This window comes from Oryctolagus cuniculus, chromosome 8 (assembly GCF_051225735.1).
Source record: "Oryctolagus cuniculus isolate XC-2025 breed Fujian yellow rabbit chromosome 8, ASM5122573v1, whole genome shotgun sequence".
In the NCBI taxonomy this organism is placed as follows: Eukaryota; Metazoa; Chordata; class Mammalia; order Lagomorpha; family Leporidae; genus Oryctolagus; species Oryctolagus cuniculus.
Window position 1 is genome coordinate 111,148,036 of NC_142874.1, and position 14,236 is coordinate 111,162,271.

At 39.2% G+C, this 14,236-nt stretch overlaps 1 protein-coding gene across 5 annotated transcripts in view; it reads right to left on the reverse strand.

Annotated features, from left to right (window-relative positions):
- The window catches only part of MAPK10 (mitogen-activated protein kinase 10), a 323,847-nt gene extending 313,892 nt beyond the window's left edge, over positions 1 to 9,955 (reverse strand). For 3 of the 5 annotated variants that reach the window (XM_017347438.4, XM_051819606.3, XM_051819604.3), the window contains exons 1-2: positions 9,524 to 9,954; positions 4,033 to 4,147 (exon numbers count right to left, since the gene is read on the reverse strand). The gene's annotated coding sequence lies outside the window, so the exon portion shown is untranslated. Of the gene's footprint in view, positions 1 to 4,032; positions 4,148 to 9,523 lie in introns of all 5 variants that reach the window. The other 2 variants (XM_051819603.3, XM_051819602.3) reach the window with 1 other exon arrangement.
- Between the last annotated feature and the right edge of the window lie 4,281 nt (positions 9,956 to 14,236).

Below are 14,236 nucleotides of genomic sequence, written 5' to 3' on the forward strand. Positions count from 1 at the left end.
TATCAGCAAAATGCAAATTAATACTTCTATGAGTACAATTATATATTCAAGTGCTGATGGGGATGTAGAGTTTTCAGATACTGCTGCTGGGAGTGCAAAATGATACAACCAACTGGGAACAAGACTTCGGAATTACTTAATAAAATGAAAGGTGTGCATATCCGAGACTTAGCAATTCCTTCCCTGATATCCTAGAGAAGTTCTTGCACATATGTTATTGAGTCTAGGAGCAATAATGTATATAAGCATAAAACTGATGTTTTATGCATATACTTATATTAGGTAAACAATATAGAAACAAGCCAAATGTTCACCAATAGCTAAGGTATTTTGGTATATTCATAGAAAAAAATACTATACAATAATTTACATGACTAACACATGTAGGAATAAAGAAGAAGCTCAAAGTATTTAGCAAATACTCATGCAAAAAGAATATGAAGATGGCAATTACAAATACATAGAATTGAAGCATAGACTAAAAGTAAGAGTTATAGTATTGAGAAACACATATAGATGGAAAGCTTACAGAGAAAAGCAAGGAGTAACCTGACAAAGGCAGGATAGCAGTTAGTGGTTGCCTTCAGTGAGGAAGAAAATGCATGAGAAATGAAATGGACACACAAGGAGTTTGCTGGGGGCCTTTTCCTTAATATCAGTGGTAGTTACATGATGTTTGACTTATAATTATTCTTTAACTTGTACAAGCTTTATATACCTTAATGTGTCTGACATATTTCACATCTAGAAAATAAGTTGATCATGTGATTCTCCTATTTAAAATCTTTTTTTAAAGACTTTTTTATGATTCATTTGAGAGATAGTTACAGATCGAGGGAGAGACAAAGACAAAGGTCTCCTATCCTCTGATTCACTCCTGAAATGGCCACAATGGCCAGAGCTGGGCCAATTTGAAGTCAGGAGCCAGGGGCTTCTTCCGGTTCTCCCACATGGATGCAGGGGCCCAAGCACTTGGGTCATCTTCTACTGCTTTCCCAGGCCATCACAGAGGAGCAGCCAGGACATGAACCGAACTGGCACCCATATGAGATGCTGGCACCACAGGTGGAGCAGACTTAGCTCACTAGGCCACAGTGCTGGTCTAGTTAGAATTAAAAAGGAGAGAATGATCCTACATGGGAAGTGGGATACAGAGCAGACTCATGAAATGGCAAACACCTTAAACAGCACTCTGGTCTCAGAATCAGCCCTGAAGGCATTCAGATCTGGCTAAAAAGACCATGAGAGTTTCACAGGCATGGAAAGCCAAGACACTGTGGCAAAAAAAAAAATGACCTAAATGAAATATCTCTGTGAGTGAGATCCCAGCAGAAAGAATGGGCCATCAAAGAAGGAGGTACCTTTCTCTGAAGGGAGGAGAGAACTTCCACTTTGACTATGGCCTTACTAAATAAGATTGGAGTTGTGAACTCAAGAGGCTTCCATAGCCTTGGCAGCTCATGACAAGACTCTCGGGTGATTACTGACACCATAAATAAGAGTGTCAATTATTAAATCAACAACAGGAGTCACTGTGCACCTACCCCTCATGTAGGATCTATGTCCTTAATGTGTTGTACTATGCGAATTAATGGTAAAACTACTACCCAAATAGTACTCTATACTTTGTGTGTCTGTGTGGGTGCAGTCTGTTGAAATCCTTACTTAGTATATACTAAATTGATCTTCTGTATATAAAGATAATTTAAAATGAATCTTGATGAAGAATGGAATAGGAGAGGGAGTGGGAGATGGGATGGTTGCAGGTGGGAGGGAGGTTATGGGGAGAAGAGCCACTATAATCCAAAAGTTGTACTTTGGAAATTTATATTTATTAAATAAAAGTTGAAAAAAAAGAAAAGTAAAAAAATCATAATAATAAAAATAAATAAAATCTTTTAAAAGAACTTCACTCTGGAATAATATCCAAACTCCGTAGCCTTATCAAAGAAGCCTCTCATGATTTGTCTCCGTTGTCCCCTGCCACTATAATTTATGCCCTAGCACAGTAGATGATACTGAGTGTCCCACACATAATTTGGTACTGTGCATTAATTCCTCAAGCTAAGTTCTTAACATGTTTAATAATCCACTAAAATATCACTTTTTTTTTTGGACAGGCAGAGTTAGACAGTGAGAGAGAGACAAGAGAGAAAGGTCTTCCTTTTTCTGTTGGTTCACCCCCAAAGTGCCCACTACAGCCGGCGTATTGCACCGATCTGAAGCCAGGAGCCAGGTGCTTCCTCCTGGTCTCCCATGCAGGTGCAGGGCCCAAGGACCTGGTCCATCCTTCACTGCCTTTCCGGGCCACAGCAGAGAGCTGGACTGGAAGAGGAGTAACCAGGACAGAATCCGGGGCCCCAACCGGGTCTAGAACCCAGGGTGCTGGCGCCGTAGGCAGAGTATTAGCCTAGTGAGCTGAGGCGCTGGCAAAATGTCACTTCTAAGATGGGTGCTTGGCCTAGTAGTTTATATGCCAGTTAAGATGTCCAGATCCCCTATCAAAGTACCTGGGTTCAAGTTCTAGCTGTGTATGTTGACTTTCCTCTTGTCCCTATCTCAAATAATTTTTTTTTTTTAAAAAGCACTTCCTCTGAGAAGCCTTCCTGGACTTATCCCCTCCACATCTGTACTAGATTGTGTGCTGCACTTCCTTTGGCATCCTGTATCTACCTACCTCTGTGACAGTAAATTACAAGTACCACATTATTTAGAATATTCCTATCCCATTAATAGCACATTTTATTATAAATCTCACACTCATGAGACTGAAATTTCCTTTAAAGCAAGAACTTTCTTTCAACTATCCCTAAAACTGAGCATGATATCTACATCACAGATTCTTAATAAATGTTTACTTAATGAATACAAGATTACAATGAGGACAGCACAATAAATGTGTTCTACGTCACTAGGAGTAACATGTAACTCCACAAATGAGGTTCAGCCCATGTAAGATGACCCTTATTTTAGGTCAAAAATGGTTGATTATTGATAATTATACATGATTCCTTCTTTGTAACCAACACTCATTGAATAAGTGTTGATTAAGCACAGTACAGTGAAGACTATTAGATCAGCTTTCTCAATATAATCACAGGCCACTATAAAAAATCGTGTTGTGAAACTATACAATGGATGTCATCAAGACTTTGCAGTTATAAGCCATGCACTAACTCACAGAGCAGCCTACCTATTACAGAATTCCATAAGCCAGTAGACACTGATCACTAGCTCAAAAGAGCTTCTTTTGGAGTCTTACAAGCACTATTGTCATACTCTACTTCTCAAAAACGCTATTTGACAGATTATAACTCATTCATCGCTGCTGGAGTCTATTGACTATTGACTTTGGTGACTAAGAAGCATCAAGCATTTGATTTAAAAAGATATTTTAGCTGTGTGTTCTCCTATTTATATAAAATAGTAAGTTATAAAAGTTTTATCAACTAGACAGAGCAACTGAATTGGATTTTAATATTTTGTATTGAACAAAAGAATTTATAAGCTAAAATGCTCACAAACTTAGCTTTATGAAACTGTGATGTGATTTTCTTCCTTTATTTCTGAAACCCTAAATATTAAGTGCATGTGTATGTGTATGTGTGTGTGTCTATGCAAGTATTTCTGAAAGAAATTTATCATCATAATATAGCTCAGAACCATATTTTCTGTTAAAAGATTAATCAATAAAATAGTATTATGCTGCAAATAGGAAAATCTGCTTAAAAATAATGTATCCAACTGTTACTCTGCCATATGAAATTATTAATTGTAGCCATCTTACATAGACTGATATTGTCATCCACAGGGGCCATATCATGGTGCATCTCAAGACCTTGTACTGCTATAGGTGTTATCATTAGTACCACATCATCAATTAAACATTCTTTCCCATTGATTTTCTCTTTTTTAGTTGACATTATTTGGAGCAGTATCTTTTCTGATCCAAATGTTAAATATGCAATATCTCAATTGGCTATGCAGCTCACTGGTTTCATGCTAAGGATCGTTTTTAAACTCATAACTCACCACTGCTTGTAAGGTTTCTCATCGATAGGAACTGGGTCTAATTCAACAGCTTCTTGCATACATTGCCATAACGAAGATCTGAGATGGTCCTGCTGTTGGTATTTCTCACACTAGCCTAAAATCAAAGCAAGAACACAGATGGGTTTTATTTTAAGATTTAAATGAGAATTGCACTTGCACTTTGAAAAAACGAGACTGACATCAAAGACAATTGGTTCCCAGGTGGCAGGGTACAAAGAGAAGAAATGAAGCATCTCAGGGTGTATAACTCAGTTCAGAATTTACCACAAGCACAAATATTTTGGTGCTACCAATACCAGATTATGTGGGCAGTTTAAAGTCTGTACATATGCCTAATTAGTAACTGTTATTTGGATTGTTGGGATATTTGTTTTTGTGATAGACATGGATTTGGTTTTGTAATGTAAGCCTCACTAGCAGCCTCACCTGAGGCAGCTCCACTATTACAGCTGTCTGCATATCCTCCTTCTCATATAAGATTTCAATGGAACAATGGGTTATATTTTTAGCAATAAAAGGAAGAGAGAAATTTATAAACCTCTGATATGTATAAAATAAACTGAAGTCGATCTGAAGTTAGAACGAGACCTGTAGTTATGTTCTGTCATAATATGACCTAGTTACACACCTACTTTTTCAATCTTATTGCACTTTACTTCCCAATATTAGAGTGGACCAGATTTTCCATAACTGTACCAGTTCCCAAGGTTCCACCCATTGTAAAAATGTAAGGTTTTGATTTCTAGTTTGAAAAGTATGGGCACCATCCTCAGAATCAGCCTCCTCTCTGCTCTCAGTAAGAATATCTTTCCTGGCCAGATGCTCACAAACACTCCTTTGTAATACCCATCCCACCACCCTCTCCAACCCCAATCTCTACCCCCAATATGGCCTCCATTCCCACTTGCCACCATGTCAGAGGAGATAAATTTGTCCTCTGAATTTGTATTTCATCTATTGTCAAATCACTCACTCATATGGGCCTTTGACCATATGCCATCTTTACTGTTATGTAACCTCATGTCCCCACATGTCTCTAAGCTACATACGGCAGAAACTTTGTTCTAGCTTCTTTTTTTTTTTTTTTTTTTTGACAGGCAGAGTGGACAGTGAGAGAGAGAGAGACAGAGAGAAAGGTCTTCCTTTTGTCTTTTATCGTTGGTTCACCCTCCAATGGCCGCCACGGCCAGCACACTGCGGCCGGCGCACTGTGCTGATCCGAAGCCAGGAGCCAGGTGCTTCTCCTGGTCTCCCATGCAGGTACAGGGCCCAAGGACTTGGGCCATCCTCCACTGCACTCTCGGGCCATAGCAGAGAGCTGGACTGGAAGAGGAGCAACCAGGACAGAATCTGGCGCCCTGACCGGGACTAGAACCCAGTGTGCCAGTGCCACAGGCGGAGGATTAGACTATTGAGCTGCAGCGCCGGCCTGTTCTAGCTTCTCAATCTCTTCTGCTCATAGAACTTAGCAGAGAACTCTGTACATGGGTGACATTCATTCAATGAGACTTTATTTTGCCCCTACTATGTGCCAACAGACAACATTAGTCCCTGACAGAGGTAGCAATTTCGTAGAGAACACAAGTAACGTGGGAACAGGTGATTACTGTACTACATGGTAACTGCTGACATGAAGCTTTGTTCTATAGACACCGGAAACACATTTCCAAATAAATAGGCCTAAGATCTCTATTCACCATCGGTGTTTTCAAATCTTATTTCCAATTTGCTTTACGAAAGTCATTCTCAGGAAGCATCTAGAGCATTCAGTCTGGTTAACATCCACAAGCCAGGAGTCAGCTTGGCTTCTAAGAAGTCAAGTCACTAAGGTGAATTCCTAGCACTATTAAGCTAATGCTGTTTTTGCTTTGGTTTTGATTCTTCCTATTATACAAAAAAAAAGCGAGATAAATAGAGAAATATCACTTGTAACTGTACAGATCATTCAGCAAATGCCTCATTGTCCTGAAAGGGAGCATTGCCTTAAATCTGCAGGGTTTCAGAGTGGCTGTGGTTAGGAATGCTTCCAAGCAGACTTAAGTGTTTTTTCTTCTACTCTAAACTTGAATTTCCATTCCTAGAAGTACTATTTCTATAAGCCTGTGAGCTTCATGTATCAGAGTCACAGATAACAGTGAAGGAGGCCATAGTGGCATATTATGGATCCACAACATCTGTTGAACTAGAAAATCCTTTACCAAAAATGGGCATGAGTTTGAGGTCTACTTTTCAAACCTATAATGTTTCTCTCTACTTAGGGATTTTCATTATTACCTGATGCCATTGCTTGGCATTTCTAACAAGATTCACAATGAGAAATGAAGATTCTCTCCATTAAATACAGAGGAAAATTTAAAAAAAAAAAAAAACTGGTAACCAAAACATAAAGGTATTTTCATTTTCCCCTTCTTTGTCTTGATTTGCTCATAAGGATAAAATGGATTCAGACCCGAAAGTCTGGAGTCAAATTTTTACAACTTCACTAGGAAAACACGTACACATAGGTCAATCTCTGGAACCTGGGCACCAATCATAAATCATGTTTTCTCTTCCAAACAATCAAACTGCAGCATGATCTTTTATCTGAATCAGTAGCACAGTGTCTCATCTCAGACTTATGTAATGCAACAAATATATCCAATGTGCTAAAGAAACAGATGAATCTCTTCTGCCTTTCCTGCATCTCCCCCAGCAGTCTGAGGCCCAAGTTTTTCCCCAAGTCCTTGATCCTCATAAGAAGGTGCATGCATAATAGATGTGTGTGTGGTAGGAAGGCGGCACTCAGCAAGCCTGCAGCAAATGCAGCCTTGTACTCATTCTTGCTGTTACTGGACACTTCTGTGACTCTTTTTTGCATGATTGTTGCAGTGCCCAACCAAAAGCTCAAAAAGAGATTGCAAAAGGAAACTGAACTGTCAATGAGGAAAAGATTTAAATCACCCATGTATTTGCCTATTATTCTAATTGCAGGAAGTCTCTTTCACTTTGATTTTTATTATTCTGATAAACAACCAAGCAATCATTCAATTCTAACCCACCAGCAAAGTCCTTTAGCTGCCAGTGTGACCTGAGGCCAGAACTAGAGCAAGAAGGGAAGCCATTGGTTAACAGAAGAGACATTAACAGACAAGAATGAGGACATTAGCAGACAAGAAAACTCCCAGTTGGTCTTCCTCATCATTGACATGGGAAGATTTTGTAACTAAGCTTACAGCCTAAGAAATAGATTCACTGACATGAAACCACGATAAAACTTTAAAGATATATGTGTGCCTTTAAACATGGGGAGCTCTTTCATGTTATCTAAAGAAATTCCTTTTACATATGATATTCCTGAAGGATACACTAACAAGGGAAATCCCATGAAATGTCCTGTAAATTTTAAATACTTATATGCTATTGCACCCACACACTCCCGATTCACTCTAACCTTGAAAAATATGGACCACGTACTATGAAACCTTTAAATACTGATAGCTACAGACGTACCAGACAATGACAGCAAAAACCACACTCAGTCCCTCTGGGATCTGCTCATAAACATCCCCTTGCAGCGAGGCAAACACACTCCTCCCAGCAGCAGATGCTGCTCTTGGGGGGAGCAGGCAGGAAGCTGGAGGCAGCTGATGTCTCCACTCTGCATCTCATTTCTTATCGCCTCATCACCAAGAATCTTTGTACTGAAACTGTGAAGATTTTGTAAGAACAGGAAGCCCCTCAAATTAAAGATACTTTAATTTGCACCAGCAGGAGGGAAGGATATGTAAATGAGGAAACAGGAAGACTAATAATTAAGGTCATGCCACCTTTGTCATCTGATTTTCTAGTTTCATTGTGGGGGAGCAAAAATCCAGTTTGCGCCATGTGATCAAGGAAGATAACCCAAGACTTTCTGTCCATTCTGAGAATAAGCTCAAGGTAAAGAAGGGAGTACATACGAGGGGCAGCAGAATCGCTCCATTCAAACTGTCCAGCCCTAAGACCCAGGGGTCAGAAGCCTGTGAGCTCACTCAGGAGCCCTGCTACCTATACTCACAACATGCATGCTTACCTAAAGCAGAAAATTTACAGAAGACTCCCTGGGCGAAATGGTCACCACTGCAACCATTTTAGACCATTGGTCAGCATTCTGTGGGATATTCCATGGTCCAGCAACTGGCAGGGAGAAACTGGACCTTGGGCTGGCAATGCCTGGTGTACCAACACCCATTTTCCTTGTGTCTCAGCGGTGGCCTGTCCCATATGACTTAGCCTGCCTCTTTCCCGTCAGCTCGTGAAAGTTACCATCAACACACCAGAAGCAGACAGGGCTGCTGTATAGACATTGCCAGGCTCTGCAGCAAAGGCTGCCCATGTAAACAGCCCTGTGACCGCTCCAGAGCCTACTGCCATGGGACAAGCCATTCTTTTCCTGTGGCTGCAACTGCCGTACCTTGGGAAGTTATTTGTTTAAGGATGTAAAAACAGAGACTCTGTCTTCAGATTCAAAGGAAAAAGGATAAATAAATATATATATATATATATATAATTTTCTTGGACTATCTATATAACCTGACTTAGTTGAAGATTTTCCAATATATCACATTTATTTTCCTGAAGGCACAAATACCAATATTCTGATAAACTGACATGCTCACTGACTATGATACACCTGTATTCTTTTTTTTCCAAAATAGCTCTGACATTTCTAGGGGACACAGTATCCCAGTATAGAATACCTGGGAATCTTGCCATTAAAAAACAATGAAGAAGAAATCTGCCTGGTGTGACTAGGAGATCACTTTCTTAAAGTGACCCCTTACCTATGTGACTGCAGTGTCAACGATTCGTCTTATCTCTAGCCTGACCCCTGTTCTGTGCTCCCCTTCCCATCCCAGATTTAGCCTGGAGTTGCTCTGCAAGAGTAGTGCCATTGCTTTTGCACCTAAAATACATATAATTACCATCCCTTACTTAAACATAATTCCAAATATTTATTTAAGTTATACCTCTCAGGGAGTAAACATAAATGCATACTAAAAGACATGATTTTTTTTAATGTTTTATGGAACCCATAGCAATTCTCAGAAATGGTACTGAGGTCAGCACTTCTGACAAGCACAGCTGTTTTCTCTCTTCTCCTCCTCCTCCTCCTCCACCCCCCAGCGTATTTGCTCCTCAAGATCTTCCCTTCTATAGCTGTGCATTGGTCTAAAGTCCCCTGGTCACAATAAGAATGCTCCCTCCCACCTTCTGTCACCCCTCACTCCAAACAGCAAGGCTTCAACACGCCCGAGTCTAGGAAGAGGTGTGCGGCACAGAGGAAAATGCTGGTGGTTTCTGGCCTTGGAGAGTTCGCTTGATTCACCTGCTTCCCACCCCATCTCCCTGCCCACCTCCCCACTTCAACTCCCCCTCCCACCCCACCAGGAGCAATCACCCCACCCTCCAAACCCAGGTCGGAGCCGAGAATGAGCAAATAGACACCTACCATTCCGTGCCTGAGAACTAGGGTCCTGATCCGGCAGTCTTTGCCCCAGAAATCCTCCCTACTTGCTTCTCATTAACCACATTCCGAACTGTGACAAGGAGGAGATTCCTTAGAGGTGGGCAAATGGTTTAAAATTAATGATGGACAGGTGATTTCCAAGAAAGCCCAATCTTAAACTCACTCACACCCCTAGAAATTGAGGGGTGAGGCAAAAAAAAGAAATTTGTAAAAATGAAAAAAGAAAAGAAAAAGGTAAGCATGTAATAAGCACCACCCACCCCCATAAAAATAAAAAGAGAAGGGGAGGTTTAGAAAAGAAAAGGAAAAAAAAGATGACGACGAGGACGAGTGGCTTGCTGAATCACCCTCTTTCACTGCCTGGAAACCATTGTGCAGCGTGATGCTGCCGGTACCATTGTGGAACCTACCAGAGGAGACGGACAGAGGGCTTGGGGAATGGGGTTTCTATGGCAACCGAAAGGAGCACACATGACGTCAAAGCCCAGAGAGGTCTAGGGAGGGGTACAAGGGGGGAAGAGAGAGGGGAAAAAGTCTATGTGCGGCTACAAGCTCCAGCGTTTTCTGCTGAAATGAGGACCGGGCAAAATGTAAAAGAACGGGGTGCCTTGGAAGCCGGAATCTGCAACTCCATCCGGGAGCCTTCTGCACAACACAGAAAAACAATTTCCTCGGCGCAGCTCTGTCCCTTTGCCCTGCAGCCCTGACTGAGGAACAAATTCGCAAATTCGCAGACGGAAAAAAATATTCAAATGCAGGCAACCTCTGCTTTTCACCTCTCTGGAGCTTTTTGTAAACAGCAGGAAGACCCATGCAGTAACTCCAAATATCAAAACAAGCTAGATGCACAATCACGTCGGGGGAGAAGGGAGCACTAGTCTTGCCTGGACCCCAGGGTCGTTTGCACCGCACTCTTCCCCTTCCCTGTTTGCTGTTTTCCTAAAAATCCTGATAAACAACCACTAAACCAAACTCACCAGACTAATGCTGAGCTTGCAATTTGAGTGCAGAAAGAAAATACTGATTATTTAACAAATCAAGATTTTTTTTTAATTGCAGATAATTCCCTGGAAAACTGGTACAAATAACATTATTACTATTTGCTGCAAATATCTCAAATTTTATTTAAGTAATTTGCTTTGTTTTTGAATATTACAAGGGTATTTTAAGTCTCCAGAGAATTTTATATCTATAAATAGTTTCTTGCAACAAGAACAGTCCACTAGTTTTACTAAAAAAAAAAAAATTAAGTTCATCAAATTTTTTAAAATCTTGTTGTACATAAGGAAAATTTTCACTATGTAATTTGCTGAAACCAACTCCAGCCCTTGGATTTCTCAAATTACATGATATGATGCAATTCTTTGTTCACTTAAACACCTTTGGGGTGGGTTTCTAACTATTGCAATCCAGTCCTAGGGCTGGGTTTACACAAATCCAAATGGTTTTAGAGCTATCCTACTTATATGAGTCAGGGGCTTTCTCCATATGTTAATGGAAAAATCATAACAGTCAACACATAAACTTGGTAGTAATTGTGGACAGTGAAGTACATCATAAACTGCATGGGACCACAAAAGTTTTTAGTGTTTTTGTTATTGTTACTGCTGTTTTGTTCAGAAAGAAAATTACAAATATATATATACATATATATATATATATATATATATGGTGAGCTTTCTGTCATTTTAGTCCATTGGACAAGTTTTTTGATGTCTCTTTGCTCTAATTTCAAATTCAAAAAAGTTGATTACCTTTAGTCTTCACAATTAGCCTACCTCTACAAGAAGACTGCTTCTGGCAAAAACATGGATTGATGGCCAATTTCATTATCCAAAGTAACTGGCATTTGGCATTCTAGTTTTTAAATTATTGTAGTTTAGGTTTAGATATAAAAAGTCAATTCCCAATAATTTAATATTAATGTGGAAAATAAACTTCAACTCTTCTCTCATTGTAAACATAAATATTAATTCAAGATGAATTGTATACCTAATATAAAAGCTAAAAGCTAAAAAGCTAATAAAATATCTTTTGGAAGAAAGGATAGCTTTCGTATCTTGAAGTAAGCAAAATTTCTGAAGACACAGAAAGTACTCACCATAATAGAAAATACAAATAGATTTCACCAAAATTAAAAACTTCCACTTATCCAAAATCATCATTAAGAAAATAGATAGATCTTTCTCTCTGTCTCTCTCTCTCACTGTCCACTCTGCCTGTCAAAAAAAAGAAAATAGATAAGCCACAGACTAGAAGGAAATATTCTTTATATACATCTGAAAATATTATTGAGACTCACAGATTTAGATGATTTTAAAAATCTCAATTCAATAAAAAACAATTTGAGCAGGCATTTGACAAAGGAAGATTTATAAGTGACCAATAAGCACATGAAGAAGTATTCAACAGCATTATTCAAGAAACAAATGCAAATGAAAACCACAATGAAATATCATTTCATACACACACACACACACACACACAAATGGCTTAAATTAAAAAGACTAATGCCACCAAATATTGGCAGGGATAAGGAAAAATCAGAACTCTCATTCATTATGTGGGGAAATGGCTTGTCAGTTTTTATAATGATAAACATATACCTCCAGTATGACTCAACAATTCTATTCATAAATTTTACCTAAGAGAAATATAAATGCACCAAAAAAAGTTGTACATAAATGTTTCTGTCAGCTTTATTTGTAATAAACAACCCAGTGTATATAAAAAAAAAATAGAGAAGCAAATTATGGCCTATTCACACATGTGTGTTGTCTGTGATAGACCACTACTCAGCAAAAGAACAAGAAGGGCAATGAGGAACAGGTTAAAATCAACCCTTTCCATCCAGTAGATATTGATTCTTGATAACATTAATTACACAGAGATACATAGCAACCTTGGTAGATTTGGAGGTAGATTTTATCATTCTCAAACTACTCATTTCAGTAATAGTTACATTATTAAAATTGTCATTTATGTCTGGGCAAGGCCAAATCCAGGAGTCAGACACTCCATCTTGGTCTCCCACATGGGTAGCAGGGGGCCTAAGTACTAGGGCCATCTTCTACTGCTTTCTCAGGAACATTAGCAGGAAGCTAGATTGGAAGTAGAGCAGCCAGGACTCAAACAGCACTCCAACATGGGATGCCAGTGTTGCATGCAGTGACCCCCTGTGCCACAATGCCAGCCCCATTACAGTTTAGTTTTAAAAATCAACATGTAAAGGAGTTCCTATTCATTACTGGACAAAACAAAACATTCCTAATGCATTTCTCTATTGGCACTGTCAATCCAACACAATATGTGTGAAAGCCTCTACCTCAAAGAAATTTTTATTAATGAAAAGAGAGAAAAGATACCTATGGTGATTATTGTGTTTGCCATGTAATGTGCATGTATGTAATTACACACACCATATAAACTCTTAACAAAAATGTCCCCTTCCTTTCATTTGGCATTTACTCTACTGTGTTTTGCATTGCTCTAACTTTCTGAGTATATCTTACTTTATGCATCTTTATTTCTCACTGTCTTCCCTGGAAGTTCTATTACCCGGAGCTGAGCATTTCATCTTACACAAGATGAAATAAATATTTGTGACTGATTATAATTAGATATGATTTATCATTCCTTTTCCAGCTAATAAACTTTTTATATAAAATATTATAAAGTATTAAGTTCAGCAATACCCATGTTAAAACAGATCATTTCTATTACAATATTGCATATCTGAACTTTGTATTGAGGTATAAAAACACCTTCACTGTTTCAAACTGTTTAATGTGCTTTCAAGTAAAAATGTACGAGTATTTAACCTAGAAAGATGACTTGATTTCTGTCAGTACTATCAATAAGGGTTTCTGGAGGGGCCAACACTGTGACCTATTGAGTTAGGCAGCCACCTACAACACCCACATTGCATATGGGTGCCAGTTCAAGTCCCAGATGCTCCACTTCCAATCCAGCTCCCTGTTAATATGCCTGGGAAAGTAGCAGAAGATGGCCCAAGTCCTTGGACCCCGGCACCCACATGGGAGATCCAGACGAAGCTCCTAGCTCCTGGCTTTGGCCTGGCAGTTGCAGCCATTTGGGGTATGAAGCAGCAGATGGAAGACCTCTCTCTCTCTCTCTAACTCTGAATTTCAAATAAATTAAATAAATCTTTTTTAAAAAGTTTCTGAAAGATTTTTAAATTATTTGGTGAACGTAAGTTCCTATTTTCAAAAACAGAGTTGTATTTAGTATCCCTCTCTGTAAGTCTCTTAAGTTGGTGGCATGTGCGTTGTCTGTGATAGAAAGATAGATGCAGGAATCTCTTTTGTTCTCCAAGCAAAGACATCTCCCTGTCCTTATTAATACAAACCTTGGGATGTTACATATTCAGTCCAAACCACTAAAACATGCAGCAATAATAGACGAATCCACAAAACAGTATTTTGAGTGAAAAATATGAGTATACACTAATATATTCACTTATATGAAGTTCTAGAACAGAAAACACTCTTTTGTGGTGATAGAAATTAGAACTCTGATTGCCTGATGGAGGCACGCGTTTGAGGACTGTATTGAGAGTTGGGGGAAATGTCTATAGTGATGGAAACGTTCTGCTCTTGATAGAGCCAGGAGTTACCACATGTGCCAGGCGTTGTGTAACTCTTTAGATATGTGCATTTCACTCTGTCTGAATCA